Below are 5,089 nucleotides of genomic sequence, written 5' to 3' on the forward strand. Positions count from 1 at the left end.
TTTTATTCATAAGGCAAAATGCTTACAGCGTTTCCATAATTTATTTTTTGAAAATAGTTTCCATTAAAAAAATGCTTACATCGTTTGTGATGACAGCCACAAGAAATCAATGCAGGAGGTTCCTCTTGCGAAAGCATGTGCCGTCATATTGGCTTCCCTATAAGAAAAATAAAAAGAAATATCACTGAACTCATGGCGGAGGAAGAAACAATCGTAGATCATCGTCGCAGGCCCTAGTGAATGCCCACCATTCTTCATGACCTCCACAACTTTCATGCAATTAGAGTTCACCACCAGCCTGTTGCACCCCATAGAATTTGCTAGGGAAAAGGCTGCCGCCTCCACCATCGTCGCTGCCAATTACAAGTGTTCGGTTGGAAGCGGCCACAAAGTAGCCATATCATCTCTGAGAACAGCTCCAGTTCTCCCAGTTTTACTCCCAATATCAAAAGTCGCATCTACGCTAAACTTCATGTAATCCTCCTTTGGTCGTGTCCACCCATGTCTAATAACAGGAGCACTGTTCTTCTTCTTCGTCCTCGAGTAGTTTGTAGCCAATGCAGATATTGCTTGTGCAGACCTGATGGGGACTCTCTCGCCATGAGTTGCCTGTCGGCGCTCCCACCAAATGCACCAGGCAGTGGTGGCAATAAGATCAGCCCAGAGAACATTTGAGAGAAGTGGCGCCAGCGATGAGTTATCCAGCAATATTTTTGCAAGAACTGAGGACCCTTCCCTATCAATAGTACACGCAATATCAACAACTTGATCAAGACCCAAGTGTTGCCAAATTTCACAAACACGTGTGCATTGAAAAAAAATGCTCCATAATGGGCACCCTCTTCTGTTTGAATATGTCGAGATTTGCCAAGACTCCATGACTAGTGTTCTATAGTACTCCCTTTGTTTAAAAATATAAGATGTTCTAACTTTTTTGAGAATCAGATGTATATATACACATTTCAGTGTGTTTATTCACTCATTACAGTCTGTATGTAGTCCATACTAAAATATCCAAACCATCTTATATTTGTGAATGGAGGGAGTATCTTAAGAACTACAGTTCCGGCCATATTGACATTATGGTGCAAAAGAAGGGTGATATATCAAAACAATGGAGAGCAACGGGTTTCGTGGAGCCCCAAGGGTGGAAGATACAAGCCAAACTTGGAGGTTCATGAGGACGTTGTTCGCAATCAAGCATGAAGCATGGCTTGGCATTGGTGATTTTAATGAGATAATTTTCGGTTCATAACACTTCTCGCGTATCCCCAGACCCGAATGCTAGATGAAGGCGTCCTGGGAGATGGTTGATGATTGCTCTTGTGGACCTTGGTTGGTTAGGAATGGATTATACTTGGGACATCAACAATCAGGTGCTTTGAATGTTAAAGCTCGGTTGCATAGAGAGTTTGGTAATGATGCACTGTTGCACCTATTTGAAGTTTGAACATATAAAAGTGGGGCATATAGTAGTTGCGGTTTCGTCTTTGCGGATCTCCATAAGCATAGAAAACACAGTTCAGTGATCACCTATGAATGGTCTGCATCCATTCAGAAATCCTTCCTTGCAAGCATTCAAACAGATGAACAAACCATGGAACCTTGGATTCTTGCTTGGATTGTCTTTTAGGAACTTAGTAGTGACAATGCACCTACTACTTGGATTGGTCTCTAACACAACCTACAAGTAATACCTGATCCTGGTGTATTGCCCCCCTCTGATCTCCTTGCACAATCCTAATAGCATTGTTCTTAGCCCTATAGGCCATATGAGTGTTGATCTCAACTCCATACTTGCTCTTCAGGTTTTGCATTATTGTACTTATTATGTGTTCATGTCTGTTCTTATTGCATCTAAAACCTGATGTGTAACCCACTTTGTAGTCACCTTGGTGCTCTCTGCTACAGCTGGACATGTGTGCACCAAATTAGTTTTCCTAATGCAGAAAGTCCTCTCTTTTCCCACCACAGAAGACGCAATGAAGAAAGGGCAGTCGTCCTTTGTGCTCATAGCTAGCTATAATTATGTCATTGCAGTTCCTATGAAACTGATAGTTTCTGTTCTGTGCTATGTGAAATGTGAGAAGTGCCCTTCTAAATTGGTACACATCATCAAAACGGAGCTTCTTAACAACTCTGGGCTCTCTCTATCCTCATGATACCATATCCTTGGTTTGGTTTTTTTGGCCCTACTCTTATTGCCAAGCACAAATGCTAGGGGTACAACACCATCATCTTCCTCCTTCAAATCACCCAAATTTGGAGCCTCATCAAATAATGGCACCAAAACATCCTCAAACTACTGCTCCAAACTAGCATGTGATCTTGTGGTGGGCCCTTTCTTACTCTCGACTTCTTCCTCTTTTGCCCTGTGGTACCACCTCCTCTTCAAATTCCGCATCCTCTACATGGTTCTCTTGCTCTGCATGTTCCTCTTGCACTTCCTCTTCTTATAACTCATAAGGTTCTTCAACATGAGTGTCACCTTCAAAGTGTAGGGTCCTCTCTCCGTCTCCTTATCTCAACCATCCTAGCCATGAAATCCTCATCTTCCTCCAAGTCAGAGTCATCTTTGGTTAGTAGGACAGGAAGTTTTCTTTTCACTGCTTGCACCCTCTCAACATTCTTCTGATACTTCTTAAACCTCTGAATTTTTTATCTACTTCTAAGCTCGACACTTCTTACTAACTCCTCTTGCTCCATATCAACATCTGCTGCATTGCCTTACTCCATATCAACATTTCCTACATTGACTTCCTCCATATCCATATTGTGATTTTGCAATGTGGAGATAAACTGGATTGGTTCAGGCTCCTCAACCACTGTAGATCTTTTTGATATTTTGGATGGTGACTTGTACACCACACCAGCATCATTGACCTCATATACAATGATCTCTCCAACATTGGCTATAGGAACTTGCTGATCACAAACATAACCTATGTTTAAATTTGCAGGTCTGGGCTCACTACCCCTAACTACTGTCAAGTTTACTATGTTCTGATCTCTGTTGGCAATGTGGTCCAGCATCTCATCAACCTTATCATCATCACAAATCTCCTCCAAATCAGCTACTCCCAACCCATCATCCCTCACATAATACATGTAGCCTTTACTTCCATATCATGTTGTCTATATGAGTACTAACGGATTGTAAAAGGTGATGCCTGGAACACACATAGTCCTTTCCAAGTTATCCCTATCATGAAAGTGCAGTCTAACTTCCCAAACATCATCAGAAAAGCTACAAAACAAAACCGTACTTGTACTTATTAGTTACACAGTACATTACTAATTAAACAGTACTTACATATCTAACAATTAAACAGTAGAGTACAGTCTACAAACAATAAAAGTGACCAATTTAAATAAGTTGTGCATGCCAATTTAAATTAGAGTACACATTGTAAATATACTGTCTACTAACTAAACAGTGCATATCAATTTAAATAAACACTGAAATTATCACTATATTGTGTACTAAATCATACACTGAAATTATCACTATCAATATACTGTCTACTAAATAAACAGTGCATATCAATTTAAATAAACATTAAATAACGAATAATCTTGAGTGAACATGCGGCTACGCGCTGCGGTTATCCAGTCCACACACTATCTCGTGATTCATGCACTTTTAATACGAGCTCGTTGTATAATGAATCAAAACTCTAGTATAAACATCTGTATCCCGCGTATTCTCACGAAGCTGACACGCTCAGATGTGGGGCCGCAGTGCAGGAACGCACTGTCGAACGGCTACTTGCAGCTGGCGCAACGGCTAGTTGCATTCATCTCCCTTCCCCAGACTACATAAACACCTCGCGCAAATCATATACGCACTCCTCCTCACTCAAATCCTCGTTCGCCCACCCCGCTCAACACCATGTGTTCATCCAAGTCACAGCTTAGATCCACGCCTCCTGCGTCGCACCACACCGCCAGCCAGGTGCTCCCTCTCCCTCTCATCCGGTGCCCGGAATGCAACGCCGGCTTCGTTGTGTGGTTTGTCTCAGGGACTGTAGAAAACCCGGGGAGGCACTTCTACAAGTGCGTAAGGCATGGAGTAAGTTCTCCAAGATCTATCTCCACCCATTTCGCCCTCCTCCGCCCACCCATCTCTTTTGTGCTGATCATTTAGCTTGGCAGTTCGGCGGCTGCAGATTTTGGAAATGGGAGAACAAGTACATACAGTACTTCAGCGCCCGTTGGGGACACCTCATTTCACATGCATCAGTCCATCGTCATGTATCACTGCTTGAGGAAAATCAAGCATGGCTGAAGAACATCTTCGTGCTCGGCGTCGTCAACCTGGCGGTCATGGCCATGATTTGCATGCTGAAGTTCTGGATGTCATTCCGGCCCCTCCCACCCGACATGTATCCAGCGTGCTTGAGTCAATGTAGGTCACCGTATGGTTGTAGCTAGCTGGTTTTCAGAGTACTACTCCTATGTGTTTTTATCTGCCTAGTCGACGTTTCTGTCGTTGCATCGTGTGATGTAAGCGCAGGGCCAATCAATAATACAGACGCGCGTTTATTTTCATATAATTGAGCACTGAGTTTCTTTTTTTAGGCATGCGGGACACTGCTTGCATGCCGCCCACGACGCTGCAATTATCAAACGAGTCATGGCGAAGTTAAATCCTGCCAGCGAAATCAATTCCTTCACCTGCCCTGCAAATCATAAAGCCACCCATCGAACATTTAATATTTGTAGTTCTGAATGTCATTTTTTTTAGGACCGAGCTTCGGTGTTCAGAGAACGAAGAAATTTGCTATCACACGAAAACATACCTCCTAACCCATCCCACTTTGTCATCAAGGGCAACGTACTTGTTTTCTGCCCTCTGAATCTGCTCCTCCACCGAACGAACATCAACTGAATCTAACAAATCTGTCCTCCGTCACCTCCCGTAGGGATTCAAGCATGCCCGTATGGCTGCAAAAAATGTCTGGATCTGGCTGGAAATCCAAGCACAGAATATCGCTCGAGGTCTCAGATCCAAAAACAGGCCCCACGAGCGTCGTCGTGCTGCGGGGAGAGCGGGGTCAAGATCAAAGACATGCGTGTGCGCTCCTTG

At 43.3% G+C, this 5,089-nt stretch overlaps 1 protein-coding gene and 1 long non-coding RNA gene across 2 annotated transcripts in view; both read left to right on the plus strand.

The window, feature by feature from the left end:
• The window catches only part of LOC123077267 (chaperone protein ClpB1), a 5,949-nt gene extending 4,463 nt beyond the window's left edge, over positions 1-1,486 (plus strand). The window contains exon 9 of the mRNA XM_044499507.1: positions 1,043-1,486. The gene's annotated coding sequence lies outside the window, so the exon portion shown is untranslated. The remainder of the gene's footprint in view (positions 1-1,042) is intronic.
• Positions 1,487-3,767: 2,281 nt separating this feature from the next.
• Positions 3,768-4,551, plus strand: LOC123074045 (uncharacterized). The gene is made up of 2 exons (XR_006435834.1): positions 3,768-4,072; positions 4,156-4,551. It is a non-coding gene; the product is annotated as an uncharacterized lncRNA (long non-coding RNA).
• The last annotated feature ends 538 nt before the right edge of the window (positions 4,552-5,089 follow it).

Source organism: Triticum aestivum, chromosome 3D (genome assembly GCF_018294505.1).
Source record: "Triticum aestivum cultivar Chinese Spring chromosome 3D, IWGSC CS RefSeq v2.1, whole genome shotgun sequence".
Lineage (NCBI taxonomy): Eukaryota > Viridiplantae > Streptophyta > Magnoliopsida > Poales > Poaceae > Triticum > Triticum aestivum.